The sequence below is a fragment of the Sminthopsis crassicaudata genome, chromosome 2 (genome assembly GCF_048593235.1).
Source record: "Sminthopsis crassicaudata isolate SCR6 chromosome 2, ASM4859323v1, whole genome shotgun sequence".
Classification (NCBI taxonomy): domain Eukaryota; kingdom Metazoa; phylum Chordata; class Mammalia; order Dasyuromorphia; family Dasyuridae; genus Sminthopsis; species Sminthopsis crassicaudata.
Genome location: NC_133618.1, coordinates 598921250 through 598947583, shown reverse-complemented (window position 1 = coordinate 598947583; position 26334 = coordinate 598921250). Strand labels below are relative to the sequence as shown.

The 26334-nt window shown below is 36.7% G+C and overlaps 1 protein-coding gene and 1 long non-coding RNA gene across 7 annotated transcripts in view; one reads left to right on the top strand and one right to left on the bottom strand.

Annotated features, from left to right (window-relative positions):
* Nucleotides 1-3040: 3040 nt before the first annotated feature.
* On the bottom strand, nt 3041-12262 carry LOC141558479 (uncharacterized). Its single transcript, XR_012487081.1, has 4 exons — nt 12033-12262; nt 11115-11270; nt 8342-8754; nt 3041-4302 (listed from the first exon to the last, which is right to left on the bottom strand). It is a non-coding gene; the product is annotated as an uncharacterized LOC141558479 (long non-coding RNA).
* FGFR2 (fibroblast growth factor receptor 2) overlaps nt 8920-26334 on the top strand; it is a 163419-nt gene continuing 146004 nt past the window's right edge. For 3 of the 6 annotated variants that reach the window (XM_074295741.1, XM_074295746.1, XM_074295747.1), the window contains exons 1-2: nt 8920-9290; nt 12519-12594. The gene's annotated coding sequence lies outside the window, so the exon portion shown is untranslated. Of the gene's footprint in view, nt 9291-12518; nt 12595-16712; nt 16827-26334 lie in introns of all 6 variants that reach the window. The other 3 variants (XM_074295742.1, XM_074295743.1, XM_074295745.1) reach the window with 2 other exon arrangements.

Sequence of the window (26334 nt, the reverse complement as noted above, 5' to 3'; positions counted from 1 at the left end):
CAAAGATGCATGCTCTTACTGCACAAAGTATTGTCAGAATTGCTGGTTCCCTCCTGGAAGGAAATGTGGGAAAGTGGGATTATTTACTTATTTTAATTTGCTCTATTGCAACTGCTCACAACTGAGAGGAGCATCAAGATAAAGGAGGAGGAACAGGATAACAATCATAGAACTATTGATTCTGTTACTTATCAGCTATGGGACATGGAGAAAACACTCCCCTCCCCCCTCCCTTTGTGGGCCTTAGATTTTTTAAATCTAGAAAATGAGGCTTTTAACTTGGGCTCCATAAACTTAGTTTTAAAAATTATACAATATAAATACACATACATGTATATGTATACATGTGTATGCATGTGTATTTAAATATATGTACATTATGCTTGTGTGCATACACACATACATACATATAGCTAGGAAGTACAGTAGATAAAATGCCAGAGTGCTGGGTATGGAGTCAGAAAGAACTGAGTTTAAATCCAGCTTCAGACTCTTACTAGCTATGTTATCTTGGTTAAGTCACTTAATCCTGTCTGCCTCAGTTTATTCATTATAAAATGAGCTGGAGAAGAAAATGACAAACCACTCCAGTATCTTTGCCAAGAAAACCTCAAATGGGATTATCAAGAGTCAGATAGGACTGAAATGACTTGACAAATGTGTGTGTGTGTATATGTATATGTATATATATATATATATATATATATATATATATATATATATATATATATATATATATACATATATGTGAGTGTATATACATACTATATATGTATATGTGTATGTAAGTGCTTGTAGAAAAGTGAACTTGGAATCAGGAAGATTCCTCTTTATGAGTTCAAATATGGCTTACTGTGTGGCCTTGTGTAAGTTTCCTTCTTTCTAAAATGAGCTGGAGAAAGAAAAAGGCAAATCCAGTATACTCCAGTGTCTTTGCCAAAAAACACTCAAAAGGGGGTCATAAAGAATCATACATGACTGGAATGACAGAATAAGAACAAAATTTCAATATAATTGGTTTATATTTTCTAATTTCCTATATGGTATAAAATCCTATGTATTTTATTTTTAAATAATATTTTGTGAAAAGGTACATGTAATGCCCCATACTGCTAAAGGGATCCATGACACAAAAATGTTCAGAAATCCTGAAATAGACCCTCTCTACTACCCTTGCTTCTGGAAAGGGTTGGTAAATTGATGATGCATCAATTCACCTGCAATTCCCCTCACCAAAATATACTCTGTTGTTTATATACGTACTGTTTCCTTTTATTAGAATGTGAATTTTTTGAGGGTAGAAACTGTTTCACTTTAGGATTTGTGCTTCTAGTGCTTAATAGTGCCCAGGACACAGAAAGCACTTTTTAATTGCTTTCCTTTCACTTCTAGCTCTATATTTTGTGAACCTAATCCTTCCTCCATCTTTACAATATGGATTATAGTTGAGTTGTTTCTCCTTCAATGTGAAGAAGTTGATTTCATAACTGCCTAAAGAGTTCCTTTCCTCATTAAGGAAAATCCTGTAATCATTATGGTAAATATTTGATGGGGAAGAAGCAGCATCTAGTAGCTCCCTTGTTTAGTTCATTATTCCTGATAACTCAGTGCTAATCTCAGTTGTTTCTTTGTTGTTAAAGGACTATAGTGTCCTCTAAATGTCAGCATTTTAGGACAAAGTACTGGTCATCTTCTCCCATTTGTGGCTCTTCTCAGGATAATTCATCTACCTTTTTCTCCCTTGTATATGAAGTAGACGTGCTGATTTTATAGATGAAGGATAAGGCTGAGGGGAAGTGCGTGAGCAATGTAAGTTCAAGTGATCTGTCTAAAGGCAGAAAAATGGTACAAATCAGAAAATGGAGCCAGAGACTGGGGATTCTGTTTTCTATTGGATAGATTAATTTAGTAGCACAGGGTTGGAGCCTATAAAAAATGAAGTCAAGACTAAGAAAAAGTAACAAGGTGAATTCAAATTTCAGTACAAATCAAATTCAAACACAAAGTGAATAGATGTGGGTCCATTATTTTTTTCATACCGTTTTTGCTGGTATTATTAGGAAATGGGTGAACAGTGGGTTTATAAGCAGCTTATGTGAATGACCTAAGAGGCTCTTGATATCTAAGCAAGGCTAATCTAGCTAGCCATTTCCAAAAATAGGGGCTTGCTTTGTGAAAAAAGTGCATTTTTATGCAGAGGGAAAAATACAGGTAAGAATAATTAAATCAATTAAAGTTACAATACCTACAATTTGGACTCAGCTGTTTTTCATTGTTCTTGTGTTACGGTTCTGTGTTTTCCTAACACAATTGGGGAATTATACACACCTGTTAAATCTCTCCAACTACCACTGGGCTGAGGGTGGAGAAGCAAGCTTGCTATGGATATGGAAAAGAGTTGGCAGCTGTAGGTGGTCCCTGAGCCACAGAAGGAATTAAAAAGTCTTCTGTTTTGTTTTTCTAGGCATGGCACTGAAGACAGGGCTTCTGGAGGAGACCTCATACGAGCTTGGTAAATTGGTTTCCAAAATCAATAGGCTGCGAAAATTCTATCCGGCCTGCAGAATTTGCTTCAGGCCCCCTCAATTCATCAATGCCATCCCTGCTTAGGCACTCTCCCTCTTTTTTTGGCTTCCATAGCACTTGGCAAAGAGTCTGTGGGCATTTGATTCTGGAAGGTTGAATCAGAGACCTCCTGCAAATATAGGGGCCCCTCAGAGCCCCAGCAAAAGTAAGCCACAAGGAAATGCTGAATGGTCTTGTTTTTGGGGGGCCATGGCATGCAGGCCATGCCTATTTCCACAGTTTCGTTAAATGACTAAGACCCTTCTTATCACTCTGTGGGTATAACCCCTTGGCCTGTAGTATACTTACTCTACAAGCTTGTGTTTTAGAAGAAGGCTTCTAAAGGCCTCTTCTCCCAAGAAATTTTTTATCCAAGTCAAACCAACCCTGGACATATAAGTATATGAAATAGGTTTACAAATCAAACATTTGCTAATAGTAAGTTATAGAGAAATTTATTTTAAAACAATTCTTTGGTAAAAATATTTTCATTATTTATTAAAGATTTTTATTATTTACGTATACATTTATTGAAGATTATTTTATTAAAGATAAATTATTATTGATAAAAGCAAATTTGCATATTAATGAGATGGATGTGCTTATTTATTTTTACATAAAGTATTCACATCTTAATGGAATATTTGATACCTTTTACCATTGCCAGATTTTTTTGTGACTACCCCCACCATGATGGCCCACAGTTTAAGAAGCTTTGATTTAGATTGTCTCCTTAAGCTTCTCTCTGAATAGACTGGTGATTTCATCCATGTGAGGGATTCCTAGTGAGAAAATTCTCTCTATCAGTAGAGATTGTCAATTGTCTTGGGACTTAAAAATTTCAGGAAGCTTCTTTAGGAGTGCTCAGAGTTTAAATAATGTGCCTGAGGGGTCACACAGACAGTATGTGCCAAAGGCAGTTTCCCTGACACTCAGAGGATGTTCTTACTCATTCTACATATCACACCAAGCTCAGATAAGAAATCAATAGACAAATAGCTCACATGCACCACACTCAAAAGTGTTACTGAGATAGCAAGATTGCATCTGTTATTTCCTTAGGCTCTGTCACGTCTGAACAACTTCATAGAACTAGAAGTACAGTAGTCCTTAAAGAATCCAAGGAGTTGGAATCGTTAGTTCCCTACCCAATCATCAATTAGCCCTCACTCCTACAGGATTGTAACTGGACATTGCATTTATTTTTAGTGTCACACGATGACTTGATTACATTTACTGGATTGATCTTTTCCTCTTCTCTTTTTATTTTTCATTCATTGTTATAAGGGAGGAATCTGTGGAGGAAAGAAGGGGGACATATATTCAGAAATGAGGGTGATGTAAAAAGAAAAGATATCAATGCTTTTTGAAAGCACTGAGACAATTACTCAATATCCAAATGGATCTGTAATCTCATAAATTCAGGAATTCCCTTCATGGCACAGATTGCAACTCATCTATGCCTGCTCATCCTAGGCAGCTCCCATTTGCATCCCCCCCAAAGTCTTCTCCGGGGTGGGGTTCCCAAAATGCTGGAGGCTTTTCTTGCTTTCTCCTATGTTGCTAGGGTATTCGTGGAGGATGCTGGCAGTCCACTGCCATCTCTTCAATGTGCCAGAGGACCAGCTCATCTTCTCTTCCTACCCTTCAATTTCTTGACATCCTTTTCTCTGTTTTTTCTCCAGAATTCTCCATAGGATATATGGTTGTTATAGTCTGCTGATACCCATCATGTGCCTTGATACAAAAAGGGAAGATTAAAATTTTAAAGATGTAAATATTTAAGCAAAACAATTCTCCAGTCCCCCATCCTACAGTTGCCGGTCAGTCTTATGCTACCTGGATGCTATACTTTCTGCTCTGTCTCTGATTTCTTGATTTTATTTCAGTCCTCTAGCTGACTTCCTCATTGCCTTCTACCCACTGCTTATGCCTCCAATTTGCTTTATTTTAGTTACATATGTCAACTTTAATTAAATGTATCCTACCCATTTTTTTCTGCATTTACCATACTTGGTTCTAGTGGTTTTTCTCTATGTCTAACTAATCAAAGGGGCATAAAGTGAGCTCTTTAGTAAGTCCTAGTCAGGCCTTTTCCATCTTCTACTGGCATCAATTCAACCTGCAAATTCTTAGCTTCTCTGCTTGGTTACTGCTAACCCTATATATCTTCTTAGGATCATTCTTCCAGGCCGAGCTTAAATGTTAGGTAATCCATGAAGACTTATCTTCTGCTTTCTGCCAGCTGGAGATGACTTCATTATTCTCTAAAATCCTACAAAATGGGGGCATCTAGGTGGCACAGTGGCTAGAGCACCAGCCCTGAAGTCAGAGGACGCGAGTTCAAATCTGATATCAGAGACTTAACACTTTCTAGCTGTGTGATGCTGGGCAAGACACTTAACCCCAATTGTCTCAGCCAAAAAAAATCCTGCAAAATTAATGATCTCTATCAACTTTTATTATGTAATAATAGAGATATTTATTTTTATTTATTCCTAATTTTTATTTATTTTAATATTGGAAATAAATATTCATATACAAATATAAATAAACATTTATTTGTCTGATACCATTGCCTTGTATTTGGGATCATGAGTATACTAAGCAGGTTCTTACAATCTGACTCCCTGCCTGTCACTCCTACTAACACAGGCAGTCAGTTAGAAGAGAAGATTCTTAAGGAGAAGACTTTTGCTATTCTCAGGAGGGTGACATCTCCTGAGTCCCTGATGTGACGCAGTGAAATGGTAAGAGATTTAGAATCAGAGGACCAACATTTGACTCCTTTACTACTTATATGTTGTTAGGCATGTCCCTCTTACACAAGTATCTCATGTCCTCATCTTTTCATCCCATCCTCCATTTTGATATGTTTAATGATGTGTTAGAGCCAGTTAATATAAGCTTTTATTGCTGTTGTTGAGTGGTTTTAATTGGTTCCAATTCTCTGTTATCCTTACCTTTTTGGGGGGCAATTTGCCATTTCCCTCTCCAGTTCATTTTACAGATGAGCAAACTGAGGCAAACAGGCTTAAGTGACTTGCTCAAAGTTACACAGCTAGTAAGTGTCTAAGGCTGCATTTGACTTCCTGATTCCAAGCCCATTGCTCTATCCACTATACCACTTAGCTGCCCATCCTATGGATTAACCAATCCCAATTGCTAAATTTTCAGTGTGATTGTTGATTGTCTAGACTTAAGAAAGTGATGGAAAAATATTAGTAACACAAATTTAACTTAAAAATATATTCTGAGTACATTTTTCCCCATGGAAAGCTGATTCTTAAATATTTACCAGCAAAGTACTGCTGATTCTTATGAAGTTCTGGGGAGGTCAAGGACTATCACATATTTTTTCAGGATTACCCCTAGTGCTAGTACCATGCCTTTTGGTCTCATATAGGTTCAATTGCTTATTTGATGAATGGGTACAAATGGGGGAAGAGAGGGAGGGAAAGATGTCCAGACTTACATATTCCATACCTAGAATGATCTAAATGGGTGACCTTTAGGGCCACAGTAATTGTTGATGATGATGGCATTGAAAGTAACACTGGGGACCAAAGAATTCACCAACTCTTGCTCCTGGGTGTGTATTCCAGGGGATGTGAGAGGAGGAGCAATCAGCATTGAAGAAAGTCCCAAGAGGTGTAGCCATCAGGAGGAAGCCAAGCTCTATCAAGCATCAGGAAGTAGAATGTGCAAGGGAGAAGTCTAAAGGATTAAGGGAGAGAGGGTAGTTGACAAGCAGAGAAGAATTTTTAGAGCATAGTAGAATTCTAGTAGAATAATAATCAGGAAGGACTAATTTTGAGCTGCATAGTGACAAAAGTTGGATCAAGGTTATCTGGAGAAAGGAGTTTTCATTTAAACATTCTGAATCATACAGATTAATAAAGGATGAAGAGAAGGATTTTGTTAAGCATCATGTATCAGGAGTGCCAAGTAGAGTAGAACCTCCTCAAATGTTTATAGGACATGAGGAAGGGAGGTAGATTATGTTCTGCAGGAAACATATGACCTGTTATCAACCATAAACATTCTCTGAAGACTGACTTTTATAGGGCACATGTTCTGTGTGAGGAACCCAAGAAAGCTATCAGACACAATTCCTGCTCTTTGAGACTTTACAGCAGGGGTGGAGCTGGACAGAAGCACTCTGTCCATGTACTTGGCTTTTGTCACCAATCCCCCTGTTGCTTTTACTCTGTTCTAGGACTTCTTGTATGGCATAATTTCCCTAGGCCAGGCAATGAGAAGGAGGTACTCTGACTTTGTGGGAAGACTACCCTGAATAAGGGATTTGATAGCCACAGGACTCTGTGGGATGGACCCAGGATTGAGTCCCACCAAGTAGAGGAAGAACCCCTTGAATTTTCTTCTCCCAATCTGAGAATCTCCTTGTTGTGATGTGTATACTCCAGTCATCATCCTGGTCCCTCCCAAATCCCCCCATCCTGGTCTCTGCACCTGGGTCCCCAGGCTTGCATCTTTTTTTGGCCTGGAGCCAGACCTTTGGGTCACCTCCCTCCAGAACCCTTTACTGTGATGTTTTCCTCCAATAGACTGGACCATAAAGTTTGGGAAGAGGAGGCAGAAAGGAAGTTGGAGGCTAGGTTGATAAAAATAGGACTGAATTATCAGGTGTCAAATTTAGTGATTTTGGTTTAAAACCATGTCCCTTCTCTTGCCACATTTAGCTTTCAGTGCAATCCATCTATTATTCAGGAAATTCTGATTGAGTCATCTGTTCATACATTTGTGCCTTTAGTGGAACAAAATGCAAAGTCTTCCTAATTTAACAAAATCTCTTTATATTGGTTTCTAAAATATTATTAAGAATATCAAGATCTTCCAAATATTTTTAGAAATCATAAAATATACTCAATTATACTCGATTAGTGTATTTTAGCTGCTTTTCATAATCAGAAATAATTAAACAAGGACTTTCAAATCCAATTAATCTGACTTTAGATGAAGTTAAGCATAATCATAATTTAATTAAATGCATCATCCAGAATCAGTCAATCATCAAAGCATTAGCTACTTATGTTCAGGGAACGGTGGGGATATATACCAAATTATAAGATATGTTTGCCTTCAAAAAGAAATGTAATGCAGTTCTATAGCTGAAATGGAGAAACGAAAGGATAGTTACTAGACAATCACTGATAAATTTTAAACAAATGGTATCCATAGTGGGTGACATAGCACGTTAGAGTTCAGAGCAATGGAATTCACTTCAACTTTTATCTAGCGCTCACTATGTCCAAAGCTCTGTGGTAGGTGCTGGGAACACAAAGATGAAAGATGACATAATTCTGTTTTTCAAGTCAAAGGCAGAAGAGAAATGAGAGCTTGCAGTCATTCAAGTGAGACAATGTTTTAAAGTCCATTTTAAACCATAAGTTATTATAGATCAGCTATCATTATTTTAGGGGCTGTTATCACGCCCACAGATAATTATAATACAAAGGAAGGTGTGGAAGGGGCAGTAGAAAGATATAAAATATGTGCTTTAGGAAAATGTGAGCATAAAAGGAATACTTTGAGCTGAGTTCAAATCCAGCTCAGAAATTTAACACATCCTAGCTGTGTGAGCCTGGGCAAGTCACTTAACCCCAATTGCCTCAGGGGGGAAAAAAAGGCAGATTCAGACCAAATGATCAAACTCCTTAAAATATATAAATAAGTTAAAGATTGTGTTGAGTCAATAGGGAGCCATTCATGCTACTTTACCAAACCAAGAACACAGTTTTTGAAGGATTCCTACCTTTAATACTCATACTCCAAATAATGTGCAATTTGTGCCTTTAATCTTGCCTTGAATCCATAGCCTTTTGGATGATGCTCTTTAAGCAGTAAGAATTCTTTGTAATTAAAACTGTGTATTCTTTCAAACCCCAAATTTCCATGAAAATTAGCAAATGTGCAGGGGATGGAGAGGCAGGACGTTGCTTCTAAGACTTGCTCTCCGTGGTCATTCTTGTGGTTTGGGGCACTGATTGTTCCCATACAAAGGGGCAGTGATACTGTTTGTTTCTCGCCTTCTCTGTGAATGTCAGCCTCCTCACTGATGCTCCATGGGGAGAGGTACCAGATGACGCGATGTTGCTGGAGTAAACAAACCCCAACAATAGGGGCTGAAGGCCAGGGCAAGTACATTTGTACCAGGGCTGGCTGTACCTGAAACAACAAAGGGATGATTGATGGCACATTGTGGCATAGTCTAAGAATGATGGTTGGCAGAGATAAGCTGGACTTGGCTAGTGCCAGCTGGTCATCAGTAAAAGGGGAAGAACCAAGCGAGTTGGTAACTATAAAAACAAGTTCATTTGGCAGTCAATTTTCTTTTCATTTATTCTTTCTTTTTCCTCCCTAACTCCCTTTCTCCCTCCTTCCCTTCCTTGCTTACCTCCTTCTTTCCTTCCTTCCTTTGCATTCCTTTCTTCTTTCTTTCAATTCTTCCTTTCCTCCCACTTTTTTACTCTCCCTTTCTCTTTTTTTCCTTTTCCCCTTCCTATCCCCTTCCCCCTCTCTTCTCCTCACATTTCTCCTCTCCTCTCATCTTCTCCAATTTTGCAGCTGAAACCAGAAAGTTTTTAAAGTTATTTTTCAAGATCACATACCTATAGAAGGGTCAGACTAAGCATTTAACTGGGAACACAGGACCTCATGATGCCCAGTGCTGAACTTTCTCCACCACCCACTGCTCCTTTCAGGTTTGTTGCATTCTCTCTGAAAATGAGACTTGGACTCCTTGAGGGCTCTTCCAACTCTGTGCTTCTCTTGTGCTTTAGAGTGTTATAATTTGTAATGTGGCACAGTAGATAGAGGCTGGAATTGGAATTAGGAAGATCTAAATTCAAATCCAGCCTGACATTTACTAGCTGACTCTGATCCAAATCATTTAACTGCTTTCTGCCTCAGTTTCCCCTTCTATAAAATGGGAGTAATAATAGTATAGACTACCCAGGATCAAATGAAATAATAATTACAAAGTGCTTAGCACAGTGGCTGGCACCTATCGTTGTTGAGCTTTTTTCAGACTCATGTGACCCCATTGGATGATTTCTGGCAAAGTTACTGGAGTGGTCTGCTATTTCCTCCTGCTACAGATGTGGAAATTGAGGCAGATAAGTATGTTTTTGACTTAGGGTCACACAGCTCATCAGTGTATGAGGTCAAATTTGAACTCAGGTCTCCCCAACTCCAGTCCCAGTGTTCTATCCACTGTTGCCCCCAGGCTACCCCATGCTTCCTGGAATCTAATAGGCATTACATAAATGTTAACTACTAAATGATTATTAGCCATATGATCAGCTATTATCAGCTATATTATTGTTAACTGTTACTGTTATTTCTCCTACTGTGCTTTTTAGCATGGCTTTATCAGAGCAGCTGCCATGTCCCCACATCTCCCATTTCAATAACCTCTTCTCTTCATAACTTGGGGTCCAAATTCCCAATTCAGATTCTTCACTTGAAATTAATTGATGTGTTTAAAAAATATGTCCTTCCTGCAAACAGAAGCCTAGAATACTTTGGTGACAGGTTAAGAGTTAAATATGCCTTTTGTGTTCATAGTGATGGACACATCCAATAATATTCATTGATTGATTTCATATTTAACCTGATAGGAAATATAAATAACTTATTTTTCTGTTTATATTTTTCCCATCTATAAAATGAAGGTTTGGCTAGGCTGGTCTTAAGTTGCTTCCATCTTTAATATTTTCAGATCTTTTCAGCATGTTTTATCAAAAGCTGAGGGGATTATTGTATTTAATGACCTGTGGTCACCTTTACCTTATATTCAGTCTTATCTGGGAGCTGAAAACACAGACAAAATGAAAGTGCTACTTTCATTTCATTCTATTGATCCCATTTGTCATTTTAAGGACCAGATGTCCCCCTACCATTTTATGTAACCTAACTGGTCAACCACCCACTCATGCAGAAAGGACAGAGGGAGACTTGGGCTTTTGCCTAACATCTTGGGAACCAGTCTTGGATCAGTCAGGGAAAGGAAGCCACATATATCACTTCAACCTAGGCAATCAATTCTCATCCACGGTAGAGACAAGCCAGAGTTGGACAGAGGCAGTTAAGGAATGTGTGGTTTGGTACTGTGGTCAACAAAGGAGCTGGACATAAAGGAAACCTTAAGATGTTTCTTTAAAACCTCACAGAGAAAGGAACTCATAGAATGTTAATGCTGGAAGGGACTTCAGAGTTCATCCCCTTCGTTTCATAGATGAGAGAAATGAGACTCAGAGAGAACAAGGGATTCCCAAGGCCTCACAGCAAAAGGGTCAAGCCAGATCCCGAACTATGGTCTTCTGAGTTTAACTCCAGTGCTGAACAGACCATTACCCCAAGAAATGAAATAGACTTTTTCTATTTTGAGAAAAGGAAATATTCTTGTTTGATTTAAGTTGACAGCATTTTAATGACTATTTCATGTCACTGAACATAAGGAACAAAACAATGGGTACCATATTAGGGAAAAGACTTCAGAAGAATTTACACGAACATCTATTTACCCTTTAATGGACTTGGCACTTCATATTCAGTGAGTATTCCTTTGAAACAGCTGCTCTGGAAAGCAAAGGGGAGAGATCCAAGAGTGTTCAGAATATGGATTTGAAATTCTGCCCCTTTAGACTGCTTTTGAAAATAGGTAGCCACCTTAAAAGATCCTGGAGGAGGAAAGGAAGGAATCAGTTGAAGAAAAATGCATTCAAAGTGAACTTACAGTGGAAATGAAATTTAAATATCTGATCTCGGTTATTTTAGTGGCTTATTGTCCACTTTGGGTCCCTTCCAGATTCCTTTCTTTACTAATTTTTTTGTTTATCTGTCTTGTTTAGTATATATTTTAGAAAGCACAGTTGCTTAAATATATGTCACACACACACACACACACACACACATATACCTGCTCCTAAATTGAAACCTCCCTCCTCACAAAAATGTGTTAAGCAGAATGATATGACAAAGTAATAAGTCTGATAGTGCATACAACATTCTGCCCTACTTGTTCCCCACCTCTCTATCAAAAGAAGGTAATGTATGGTTTTCCCCCTCTTCCCTGATATTTATCTTACCATAAAAACCAACCAAACAAACAAACAACTGGAGCAATTAACTCTTTTGCCCAGTTTCATTCATGAATTCTTGAAATAGAGCACTGAAAACCCAGGTTTTAATAAAGCCCATTGGGATTCCAATGGAGCTACTTGATCTTGCCTTAATCCCCAATCACTCTGGCTTTCGCTGACTGGCCAACAATAAATTCCAGCTCAGGCCTCTCTGGGTCATTGTTTGGGTTTTGATGACTCAGAGTGAGTGTAAATAGCAATTGTTTCTGTTCTGCCCAGAATAGAGGGTCTTCCCTTCTCAGTTTGATCCCCTCCCCACTCCAGTAGACAAACTAAATCAACTTTTGCCTCATTTCTTACCTAGACTTAAATCACTGAATGGGTGTTGCCTCAGACAAACTGAGATCTTGGAAAGACTTAGCTTCAAAAGGCCAAAGTCTCCCACTGCATCTGGAATCACTCCCGTAGTCCTGATCTGTGCCTTGCCACTGGACTCAGATGACCTTGGAGGAGAGAGTGAGACTGATGACTTTGCCCAGCTCTGTCTCACTTAAATCCAGTTCTCTTGCCCAATGTCATTGGTCCTTTTCAAGAATGAAGGGTGAACAAGAGCAACAATAATGTTTTAATTTTTGCCCTCTGGAAACTGATTGGATTTTGCAATCAGGCTTCAATGACTTTTTAGTATTGTTCATTTACATTATTGTAGTCATTGTACAACATTCCCTTGGCTCTACATTCTCCTCTATTACTTTATTAATCCTTCCATTTTTTCTAAATTCCTCATATTCCCTTCATATGATGCAATGATATTTCCATTACATTCATATCTTTTCCATTGTTTAGTTCCTCTCCAGTTGATGGATACCCACTATGTTCTTAGTTCTTTGCTACCTCCAAGAGTGCTGCTGTGGATATTTTGGTATGTATTGAATTTTTCTTTCTGCCTCTGACCTCCTTAGGGTATATGCCCATTTAATGTGTTGACTGGATCAAAGGGAATGGAGTATTGAGTGACTGACCTCATATACTTTCAAATTATTTTTCTTAGGAATATTTTCATGGTCTAGTGTGTACTAGTGTACCCTTTTAGTCCCTACTGGAACTGGGGGAGTCTAAGGCTTGGAAATTGCTTGAGCTTGAAAATTCTGAGTTGTAGAAGGGTTAAAACTGATCAATTGTCCACATTAAAAGTGGAACCAACATAGTGAGTGTGTTAGGGATATAGGAGAATCAGATTGCCGAAGGGGAGACAAACTGACCCAGGCTGGGAACAAAGCAGGTCACGACAACCTATGGATCACCTGAAGGAGAGGTCTAGGAATGGTTACTGCAATTTTGACTTGAGTGAAATGGATAGATCTGCAGAAAAAGAAAGAAAGAAAGAAAAACAGAAAGGAATGAAGGAAAAAAGAAAGAAAGAAAAAAAGAAAGAAAGAAAGAAAGAAAGAAAGAAAGAAAGAAAGAAAGAAAGAAAGAAAGAAAGAAAGAAAGAAAGAAAGAAAGAAAGAAAGAAAAGAAAAAAGGAAAGAAGAAAGGAAGGAAGGAAAGAAGGAAGGAGGGAGGGAGGGAGGAAGAGAGGAAAAGAGGGAAGAAAAGAAGGAAGAAAGGAAAGAAAGAAGGAAGGAAAGAAAGAAGGAAGGAAGGGAAGAAGGAAGGATGAGAAAAAATAAAATAAAAGAAAAAGAGCATTTTCATGGTGCTATAGCATCTTTGATGAAAACTGGGCTAGTAAAGAGAACTTGATCATATTCAAATTCTGTCCAATGCTACCTGATGCTGGCACTTAGTAGTAGATTAGTTGACCCTTTGTTAGTAGGATTCAGTTATGACAGAAGGTTAAAATGAGATTTGGTAATTTACTAAAGATTTCAATGACCTTCATCTGTAAAATGGGGATAATAAAAGTACCAATTTCCCCGGGTGGTTGTGCAGATAAAATGGGATAATAAATGTAAAGCACTTAGTAAACCTAAGTCCCTAGTAAATGCTATATAAAAGTTATTATTATTATTATTATTATTATTATTATTATTATTATTGTTGTTGTTGTTGTTGTTGTCATACATGTTGTTGTTGCTCCTTATTACTCATCTGGCTGCATAAAACAATGTCCCTAACTATGGCTTCTCTGATAGAATAATTTGCTGGGTCTACACAGTGTGAAATATGAGTCCAGGAGAGTGGTCTATGCCAGGTTGAATTTCCTTTCAGGTTTGGTGGCAACTAGTCTATATAATGTGGCAGTTTATGCTCTAGGATTTTTATATATTGACTGTTACCTTCACTTCGCCATTCCTGTAAATTACCGGCAGCTGGCATAAAGCATTGAACTTAGAGCAAAGAAACTCCAAGTTCTGGCTCAGGTTCTCCAGGATTTGTATGGGTTTGGCCAAGTTTCTTCATCTCTGCAGGCCTCATTTTGCTTATTTATAAAATGAAGAAGTTGGACTAATTATCTCTAAAATTCCTTCCAGTTTCAGTCTTTTGTGATTTAGTTGGCAGTTAAGTTCCATGTAAGTTTCTTTTGTGCACTGGAAAAACCAGCCAAGGTTTGAACTCCAATGTTATTGTTTAAAGGTTAAACTTTGACTTGTTTTTTTTTCCCTGATGGAGTTTGAGATAAGAATTATGCTCATGTAATTGAAAAACCAAATGGTCCCCAGAGAATAGATAATGATATATGGCTCCTTCCTTTCAGAAGTGGGAGATTACGTGGGCAGGATGTTGCATACATTGCCAGGCAAGCTTACTAGGTTAGTTGATTTTGCTCACCTGTTTTTCCATCCTAACAAGGAGATAGGGATAATAGGAAAATGGCCGTGATCTGAAAATAAAATACATTGATTGAGGAGACTCCCCTCCCCCCAAAATAGTTGTATTCATGCTGCATATGGATTATGCTACCAATTTCAATGAACCCCATATTTTGATCCCCTCTTTAATTTCCTGGATGCTGTCATGACTACCTCCTATGAATTTTCAAAAACCACCAAAGCAGCTATAAGCAATCTTGCTTGCCTTAATTCAGCTTGCAATCATCATTTAATAGGTTCATTTCAGAAATAGAGTTTCAACAACTACATTATATATATTCCCTTATGATGTTACCAATAATGGATTTTAAAATAAAGAACTAAATTATGAATGAAAATGATTTTTTGGTGTAGGGAAAGAGGCCTGGAATCAGTCTGAAGAACTGGATTTGAGTCCAAACTCTGTCAATTACTCCTTGTGTGATCTTAGGCAAGTCATTTAACCTTTCAGGGCTTTACTTTTCTCATCTGTAAAATGGGGATAAGGCTAGTTTGAAGCTTAAATCTTTGTAGCAATAAAGTCATGTGAATATCAAAGTTTTTGTTTATTTATTTTTGGTCCAGACCTAAAATTTCATTAGGCTAGAGACTTCCCAGTATGGAAGCTTCTTCAGTATCATAAGTTATCTTGAATTTACAGTTTTAGAGAGTTGAGTGGGGTGGTGAACAGTAAAGGGACTTGCCCAGGTTCATGTGTCAGAAGTTATATTTTAATACAAGTCTTTCTGACTCCAATGTCTATTCCCTATACCATGCTACCTCTAGGGCAACTAGATGGTGCAATGGATAAAGCACCAGGTCTGAAGTCAGAACAACCTCCGTTAAAATCTGACCTCAGATGTGTACCAGCTCTGTGATCCTGAGCAAGTCACTTACTCCTGTTTGTCTCAGTTTCCTCATCTGTAAAATGACCTGGAGAAGGAAATATCCTTGCCAAGAAAATTTCAAATGTATCATGAGGAGTAGGACACAATTGAACAACAACAAATCTAGTCTATAATTTCGGAGAGGACAAATTCTATGATATCCATTCAATTTGATAGCAATCCACCAAATGTTGCCTAGTGCTGTCAAGGTTGAATGCACTCATGGATGCCTCATTAGTAAATGCTGTGCTAATGGGTTGGAGTGGACTGCCTTTTCCATGGAGAGCTATTTAAGAACAAAACCAAATCACAGCTTCTGATACCCATCTCAATGTAAAAAGCAGCATTTGGGGACTTTAGCAAGTAGAATGAAATCTGTCTGGCTGTGACTATGATGTGGTGGCAGGTGGAAGAGCGTTTACTTTGATATTTCCATGTTAATAGCTAATCTCTTGGGAGGAGACACAGGGAAGAGGAAGGAAGATAGCCTCTAAAAATAGCACTGTTCTCTGGGAATCTTAAGTGCACAAAATCAAGAGGTGTGTGTGCCCTTGTTACTGAGGCAGTACAGCTGGATCTGAAAAATGAACCTGAGCATCTTTCAGTGGAGATGAAGGGGCAAACCAGTACCCTGTTATTAATAGGCTACAAGAGTTTGTTTTGGAGACTTGTAATGACTTTGCATGCACTCTACTCCCTGGTTTTAAAAATATGTAAACTATTATTGAGACCTCCTGTATTGGATTACCACAACACAAAGTCTTTGCAACTGGGGGAGGGGTGTGAGTCTGGCAAGGTGGTTCCTAATGGCCTGTCAAAATACACTGGTAGCAGAGCTGGAGTGGGGGAAACTGGTTTGTTCTGTGATGTCTACTGATGGGCTGGATTACATCGAAACAGACTGTGGAATGTGCTAAGGCATTTGGAATATTCTAAAAACAGAAGAGTATGCATAAAATAATCCTAGCAGAATGCAGAGAATGAGAGAGAGAAGCTGGTTCCCCATTGGTTCACTAAAGAACAGTGTCTACTCCAGTGACTGCCCCACTGCAAAGGGAGAGTTCGACTCACGTCTTTTCTATGTCAAAATATAGCCACTGAATTTTTTAAGCAGTGTTTTTTTCCCCTTGAATCTGTACATTTTATAAGGGAAATACCTTTAATTAATAACAGGCTATGTGGAAAGTTCATAAAGAGATATATTTTAAAAAGAAAAAAATAGAATCCATTTTCTTATTAGGTTTCATAAGATCTGGTAGAAGCACTTGGAAAATGCCTTGTTAATACTATTAAAAATATAATTAAGGCTCATCTTATCTCAATTAAGGTTTTTTTGTTTGTTTTTTTTTTTGGTGGAGGGAGAGTGGAACCATATTGACATCTTTCAGAAGTCGGAGGAAATGATGAAGGATGCTGCTATTCTGATTCTGACCAATAAGGAGGAATTGGTAGCTGAATAAGAAATATTGGAGGTAACTTTGGGAGACAGTGAGCATCTCATCTCAGTTTGTGTTAAAAAAAAGGAGGAATATGTAAGGTATAGTCTGACAAGCGCCCCAAATTTTAGGAAGCTAGACTTCAGAGTCTAGAAATTGCTTGGCTAAGGTTTCATGCTTGAAATCTACAATGAAGAATTCAGCTCAAGATATTTGGGAAAGTCCTTCCAGATAATCCATATTATAATTATTTTTACTTAGGAACAATAAGAGAAGTATTTAAAGAACTTGAAGAAATCACTAATTTGTGCTGACTGGGCTCATTACAAATTTATGCTAATATCAACTGTGTCCTCATTGTAGCAAAGCAAACATTCTATTCCTCCCTAATTCATTTGCCATCCCATTCTCCTCAACTATTACAAACCTTCTGGTCTCTCAAGTCTCCCATAGTACCCTCTCACCCATCTGTCTCTCTGACAATTTTGCCTCATAAACTTTACTAAAAAAAATTGAAGCTATTTGCTAAGAATTCCCCCTTCCCTCCTCCTCTTTATATTAATTTTTCATTTCAATCTCAGATGAAGAGGTAATCCTTCTTCTTGCCAAGGTAAATCTTTCTTCATGTGCTCTTTATCCCAACCCCTGCTTGCTTCTTTAGAAAACTGCCTCCATTATTATCACTATCTCCCTCTTATTTTCAAGCCAATCAAGTAACTCATCTGCTACTTAAAAAAAAAAATAATATATATATATATATATATATACACACACACACACACACACACACACACACACACACACACACATATATATATATATATATATATATATTCTTCTCTCTCAGATCCTTAAAAATTTTCACTTGATACAACTATCCCCACTATTTATGATCCTATAGCTCTCTTTCATTTTATGACTGTACTCCTTGAGGAAGCCATCTACACAAGATATCTCCACTTCCTCTCCTCTCACTCTCTTCTAAAACTCCTGCAATGTGACTTCTGACTTCACCATTCAACTAAAACTGTTCTCTCCAAAGTTACAGCAATTTCTTAATCACCAAATCTAATGACCTTTTTTCAATTTTTATTCTCTTTGTCTTCTCTACAATGTTTGATATTACTGATCACTTTCTCCTTCTGGATCTCCCTAGATTTTTGTGATATTGCTTTATTCTCAATCTATTCTTGACTAAGAATAGTGTTTCTTCATCTATATCATATACATGAATTATGGATATCCACTAAAATTTTGTCCTAGATTTCCTTCTCTTTTTACTCTATCATATTTTACTTGATGACTTCATCAGGTTCCATGGATTCGTTTATTATCTCCATTACCAATGATTCTCAGATGAACCTATCTAACCATATTCTTTCTACCAACTTATGTCTTTTAGATGTTTTGAACTGAATATATTTATTGACATCTCAAACTCAATGTGTCCAAAATGGAACTTATCTTTTCCCCCAAGATTTTCTCCCTATTGAATGAACTGTTATTTTCTCTTTCTTTCTTTCTTTCTTTTTCTTTCTTTCTTTCTTTCTTTCTTTCTTTCTTTCTTTCTTTCTTTCTTTCTTTCTTTCTTTCTTTCTTTCTTTCTTTCTTTCTTTCTTTCTTTCTTTCTTTCTTTCTTTCTTTCTTTCTTTCTTTCTTTCTTTCTTTCTTTCTTTCTTTCTTTCTTTCTTTCTTTCTTTCTTTCATTCTTTCTTTCTTTCTTTCTTTCTTTCTTTCTTTCTTTCTTTCTTTCTTTCTTTCTTTCTTTCTTTCTTTCTTTCTTTCTTTCTTTCTTTCTTTCTTTCTTTCTTTCTTTCTTTCTTTCTTTCTTTCTTTCTTTCTTTCTTTCTTTCTTTCTTTCTTTCTTTCTTTCTTTCTTTCTTTCCTTTCTTGCTGAGGCAATAAGGGTTAAGTGACTTGCCAGGGTCATACAGCTATGAAGTGTTAAGTATCTGAGGCTAGATTTGAACTCAGGTCTTCCTGACTTCAGGGCTGGTGCTCTATCTACTGCCAACTAGCTGCTCCAACTCTGTTATTTTTAAGGGTATCACCATTCTCCTAGTCATCTAGGATATTGGTATCAAATGGGACTCTTCACTTTCACTCTTCCCTTGAATCTAGTCTTTTGCCAAGTGTTGTACTTTCTATAATTATGATCTCTCTCACATGCATCCACTTCTCTCTATCCACACAGATACTTTCCTAGTTCAGGCCATTATCACTTCATCACATGATCATCTATTATTTCAAGTTTCTACCCACTCCAGTCCATTCTTCATTCAGCTACAAGGCAATTTGTTCTAAAGCATAGTTCTGCCCATGTCACCCTCCTGTTCAGTGATCATCCATCCATTGTCTTCAGGATCAAATATAAACTCTTTTCTATGTTTGGTATTTAAAGCTTTTCATAGTCTGGCCTCTTGCTAGCCTTCTTATTTATATTGTAAATTATATTTTATTATAATTAATATTAAGTCATTATATAATATATTATTTATTAATATAATATAATGACATTATATGATATTATAATTCTTTGCTTAGCTAGACTTATCTATTTATTTTCCTTACACATTGATACTTCATTTCCTGACTCTGTACCTTTGTATTATTTGCCCCCAAGTTCAGTATCCTCTGTCTCCTCATCTCTGCTTTAGCTTCTCTGATTTCAAGACTGAGCCCAAAGCCAATCTTTTTATATTTAATTTTTTAAAGTTATGGAACAAAACAAGCATTTCCATAACATAATATAATAATAAAAGATGATTGCACATGAAATGACAAATTTTATTATTATATATTTCTTTTAAATATATAATAAAGTTATCATATAAATTTATTTCTTTTGCCTTTTCTCCCCTTACCCAGAGATGGCTACCATTAGAAACAAACCTTTCCCAGTCCCCTCAGCTACTAAGACCTTCCCTGTTTAGAATACTTCCATCTACTCTATATATATCTTGTATATACTTAGGTATTTTATACATCTCCTCCATTACAATTATGCTCCTATGTATAATTTTTTGCCTTTATTTTTTTTGGGGGGAGAAGGGGAGAAAGGAGCAAGGCTGATCCTGAGGGCTTAGCACACAGTGCTTGGCCCACAGTAAACACTTAACATGTTTCTTTTTCTGACCAACTGATGTAGCTTTGTGAGGGAGCTAACAAAAATGCAGATTTAAAATGGGCATGTACAAGAGAGAGAAGCTGGGGCAGATAACAGGATAAATTTAAAAAGAACCCTTTATAATAAAGTATTCTTTGTTTTAAAAAAATGTATTTCTGGAATTCTAAAGCCTAGCATGAACTGAGGCTTGTGAAATAAACTAAAGATAACAAAAGGGGCAAAAAGGGTTTGGAAAAAGGAAAATTAAATAGTAGAGTAACTTCTTGGAGTACTTTATGTGTCTTAAAACCCCATAGAATTGGGAGTTATTGTTGTTGTTAAAGTTAGAATGAATAGAAATATGATGAATCATAGCACAGTGAAGAATGCAGGACCAAGAAAACAATTCACACAATGACTACTGCCATGATAAGTGGAGAGAACAAATACAAAGAAATTAAATGCTTTGGAGTAAGAATTAACAAGTCTGACCCTAGGAGAAAGGATGAGAAAAGGAACCTTCCTTTCTTCTTTGTAGAGATTGCAGACTTTAGATGTGAAACATTGTCATATGTTCAGATTCAGTTGATTTGTTCCTTAATTTTGCTGAACTGTTCCCCCTCTTCTTTTTTATTAATTGTTGTTAAAAAGTGGCTCTCTGGATAGAAAAAAAGGGAAGAGATATATTTGGAAAAAATGGTGATTTGGTTGTTCAGTCTTTCTTTAGTCATGTCTGACTCTTCATGATCTCATTTGGGATTTTCTTGGCAAAGATACTGGAGTGATTTGCTATTTCCTTTTCCGGCTCAAATTACAGATGAGGAAACTGAGGCAAACCGGATTAAGTGTCTTGTCCAAGGTCACACAGCTAGTAAGTGTCTGAGGCTGGATATAATTCATGAAGATGAGTCTTCCTAACTCTAAGCCTGGTACTCTATCGACTGTACACCTAACTTTCCCATAAAGGTGATATAAAACCAAAATGTGTTTTTATGTGTATGTGTATGTATACATAAATATACATACATATATATTAAGGTGGCAAAGCCAATTAGGAAAAAACCCAAAACAAAAGAAAAATGATGGTGAACTAATCAAAAAAGATAGAATTACTCAATTCCTATTTTACTTTTTTTTTTAAGGATTATATTTTTTCCATAGGATTGAAACCCACAATAAGAAGATAGTAAGAAGGAACATAACTGTTCTCAGTGAGTTCAATTCGACTGACTTAGATGAACTATATCCTAGGTTACTCAAAAAGTTTGTGGATAGAATTGTATTAATACTGCTTCTCATTTTTGAAGAAGAGGTTCTAATGCAAACTAGAGAATGGACATGTCTGGACTTTTTTTAAGGGAAAGAATTGATATACTTCAAACTGTATATTAATGTACTTGATGTCCATTCCAGGCACATTTCACAATTCTGGAATAGATTAAAGGAATGGTCTCCGAATGCTTAGAAAAGGGAGAGGAGCCAAATGGAGCTGGCATTCATTAGTTACAAGTCAGGCCAGACTAAACTCATTTTTTTTTTGACAGTTCTTATATTGGGGCAATATCATCGACATAATCTGCCTGAATTTCAGGAAAGAATTTGACAAAGTCTTTTTTAGTATCCTTGTGGATAAGATGAAGAATTGTGTGCTAGTTAATGGTACAGCTAAGTGGTTTCAGTACTGATGGACACATCCAAAGAATACGGATCACCATGTATTCCTTCCTTTCTACTCTTTCTGCAACTACCCAAGTTCAGGCCTCTTCTTGCCCTGTTTTATATACCTTCCTAACTGGTCTCCCTATTCCCAATGGATTCCCTCTCCAATCTGTTTTTTTTTTTTTTTTCACTGCTGCCTTAGCTATCTTCTGATCTGATTATCTTACTCTCTACTCAAAAATTCATATTTCCTATTGCTCCCTTTGTAATCTTATTCCAGACTTTTTCTAACTTATCTTAAGTAATTTGCACCCAAATATTATACATTTCAGGAAAAGCCAAATACCTGATCCTTCATTCTTGTCCTGTACTCTTCTCTATCAATACTCAGACCATCTTCCATACCCTTGTCTCTCCCACTCCCCTTCCCACCTGCATTGAAATCTCTCCTTTCCTTATACTCAGTTGTCACCTCCTCCATGAAACCAACCTTGATCTCTACAGGGAAAAGTTATAATTCCCTCCCCACTTTTTTCTCAGGACTTTGGCTATTAGTTTCCTTTTCATTTATTACATTTTTCTTTGTATCTTACATATTTGTATGTATTATTTTTGTCCTTTTGAATTATAAACTCTTTGAGAGTTTGTTATAAATTTGAGACTTTTATATATCTCTTTGTACTCTACTTCTTTTCCCACCCTCACCCCCCCCATTCCCAGTCTTGGAAATAATGCTTTGCATAGAATTATGATTTTAATGGTAATTGACATTTATATTGTGTAAAGTGCCTAAAGTGCTTTACATGTCTTATTTTACAAAGCTTTAGTTTTACAATCACCCATTTGGGCAGGTTTTATGTATATATTTTTTGTAGCTGCGAAAATTGAGGCTCAGAAAAGTCAAATGTCTTGGTTATACTCATATAACCATTGTCAGAAACAAGATTTAAAGCTAGTCTTCCAGACTATAAATCTAGCTCTTTGTGGGAGAATTGGCATCTAATCCAAATCAACCTGTATTTATTAAAGCATTTAAAGCATGTAGGCACTGCATAGTCAGTATTTATTTAATTCTTGTTGAACTGAATTATTTTTGAATGGAATTTAGATGAAGATCTCCAGTGGAGTACCAGAAGATTCCATCTTTGGCCCTATTTTGGTCAAATTTTTTTGTCAATAAAAAGCAGAGATGACACATCCACCAAATTCACACATTACATATAGGTGGGAGAAATAGCTAGCACATTAGATTATAGAGGTGGAATCCAAAGAGATCTAAACAGACTAACAGTAAACTGGATCTTATAAATGAAATTTAATTAGGGTATATGAAAAATCCTAAACTTGGGTTTAAAAAATAATGGCACATTAATAAGATCAGGAAATGTAGCCAGGCATCAAATTATGGGAAAAGGATTTCAGTAAACTGAAAATCCATATGAATCAACAGTATCATAGCCACTCTAACAAAGCCAGGGTGATGCTCAGCTTCATAACTAGATACAGAATGTGCTGAGCTTGAGATCTTAACTTTGCTAGTCTGTATCTGGAATCCAGTTGGTCAGGACTTAAAAGCGACATCAATTAGCTGGACCACTAGGAATGGTTGAAATTGTGGCACATGAGCATAGTGAAAAGAACTAGGAATCCTTTGCTTAGAGAAGATTTAGGTTAGACATGTTGAAAATCATAAGATTGTTAAGTTTTGTCCATGTCAAAAAGAGATTATGAGTCATGGTCTCAAAGTTAGGAGGAATTTTGGAAATAATTTAGTCCAATCCCTCACTTTATAAATGAAGAAAATGAAGTCCACAGAAATGAAATTATTGGTGCAAGGTCTCATGGGGCGTTTAATAAATATCCATTAAGCACCTACTATGTGTTCATCTTGGGGATAGACAGAAAAGGGAAAAAAATCTCAAGGAGCTCACAGTAATGGGAGGGACAACATGCAAATATCTATGTCCAAACAATGTAATAGTCTAATAAAAAGGAGATTTAGGAAGACATATTTAATAAAATTGGGACTCATGCATAGAAGCAGTAGGAAGAGATATTTGGGATTATCACAATGAAAAGGGTTATAACAATTTGATCAGCCTAAAAACTGAATAGGTTGTTTTTGAGGGAGAAGAAATGAGAAAACTCTTTTCATTGTAGGTCTTCAGATAAAGACTTGATGATCATTTGTCAGTGACAGTGTAGATAAGATTAATGATTTGGATAGGAGTCGGCCTGGCCTAGATGATCTCTGGAATCCATTCCAATTCTTCAGTTCTATGATCCTTTGAAAATCTGCCAAGGTTCATAACCATGGATATTGCGGAATCGTTTGCCTGCTGTAATGGGCCTTGCACAAGAGATGGAAGCAATCATAAGGGCACCGCTAGTACTTTTTCATTTAGCCCTTATTGGGGACGTAAATAGCTCTCAGCTGAAAAGTAATGAGGGGAAGACGATTTGGTTTTGAGACACCTTGCTTGTTGCCTTGTACCAGTGATTCGTGGGCCACATAGTCCACTGCAAAGAACAGACAGCTGGGGAAGGGGCTGGCTGTGCTAAATAGGCTGCTGCTTCAGAGCTGTCAAGAATCAGCTTGGATGCTTCTGACTTCTACCTGATCTTGGGAACCTTTGAATAAGCATCTGCAATCCTGTAAGCCTCGAGTGTGTGTATAGATTACTTTTATCATCTTATAATTCATACCAAAACACTAATCAACTGGTCTGTCAGGCTCATACCAGTGATGAGCTCTCAGGGGAAGAGGCCAGGTATGAAACTGTTTTGTTAGTTCAGAAGTCAAGAGGGCTTTGGTATGATCATGGTAGTGAGGAAAGGAAAAGGAAGGGGAAGATTGAGAGGGAAAATGTTGAGAGAATGGCTAAGACTTAACAATTGGCTTCATGTTGAATTGACTGGGTCAAAGAGATCTTAATATTACTGGTCATAAACAGAAATAGAAAAATCAGAAAAAAGAAGCATGTTTGAGGAGAAACTCTGAATTATGTTGTTTTTATTGAGTTTAGCTTCATAATCTCTAACATTCCTTCTAACTCTCAAATATTCTCTGACACAATATTGATTAAAATGTGATATATAAAAATCTAACCTTTGAACCATACCCTTCCACATTTCCCCCCCCATTAGAAACTTTTATAAGCATGCTGATAGGGTTCCTAAGATCAAAAATGAAACAATCCTTGTTCATGAGGTATTGATATCTATCAAGATAAACAAGTGCATATATTTTATACATATATGCTATATATAGAGGGATAAATAGGATATAAATGCAAAGTAGTTAATCTGGGAGAGTCCTAATATAGTTAATTATAACTGAAGAAAAAATCTGAACTATACAATTTTTGAGCAAAACAGGAATAATAAATGGACTAATGGACTCCACAGCAAATCCAAAGACCCTCAATACAGAATGAGACATTTTTATTTATTAAAAACAATTAATCAAATAAGATAAATTAATCAAAAGAAAACAATTGAGCAGGAAACAAAATCGGGTAATCTGATTTATAATTGGAAGAAAGATTAAAGATTTTCCAAGTTAGGAGAGAGAGAATGAACAGATACAAGTCCCTGAAATCAGAAAAAGAAGTATCCTACTCCCTCCTAGTATCTGTTTTCAATCAAAGGAACATGGAACAATAACTGATTGACCAGTACAAAGCCTGTGTTTTTTACATAATACATATGGATTGCTTAAAGTGAGAAAATTCTACATCAGTCTTTGAATTTGATGGGATTTCTGGTTAATATAATCTAAGACTTTAGTTAATGGTTTCTAGGCAACAGGTAGAGGTAGTCCAGCTTCCCAGCCACACAGGGATGGATCAAACAATACAATAAAATTTTCTCACACTTTCCATAATTGAATAAAGTTTTCTCACAAGTCAGAAATTGGACCAGACCCATAATTGAATAGATAGAAAACTGAGTTAATTCCAGAACTGAGAAAGAAGATGGGAGTCAGTGTGATTCACTCAATTTCCATAGGGGATAGATTAGGTGATAATTGAAGAATCTGAGCAATTCTGTGACAGAGAGACAAGAGGATCCATTGTTAGAACTATAGCTTAAAGGTGTCATAAAAAGGAAAAAAAAGACCTATTGTAAAACAAACCAAAAAAAAGATTCATAATTTTCTCATTTGTAATAAAAACCTATGTAATAAACATTCTATGGGTTTGATGAATGAAGAATGGTTGAAGAAATTAAGACATTAATGTTAGAGATAGAATAATATTGAAATCCATCTGTGATTTTCTTTCTCTAGCACATATAGGTTGTGTGATCCTGAACAAGTTGGTTTAGCCTCTCTTATGGCACAGCAAAATTGTAAATTCAAAAGCAGTTACTAAACTGGGTTGATAGGGGGAATTTCTCCATGGGAAGTTCCTTTCAGCTGTGACATTATAGGTCCAGACTATCCTCCCCCACTCCAACCCCAAATAATAATGTAATAAATTTCATTCTAGATAGGTAGTGATCTATAAAGAGCACCAACAAACAATGGGGAACTAGTAGAAGAAAATGTTGCACTTGCTGGTAAACACAGTCTCTATTGCTTATTTTTTGCTTAACCATTTTCCTTTTTTCTTAGGTCAAGTTTGATTTTGGTAGGGGTTGGATGATGGGTAAAAGAATATATCCAGAAATGCCTGTGATGTAAAAGCAAAATGCAACCATAAACTTTTTTTAATTAGTGAAGGCCCTTAAGCTCATTTAAAATTAGATTTCAGTAATTAAGATTTCATTGTTCAA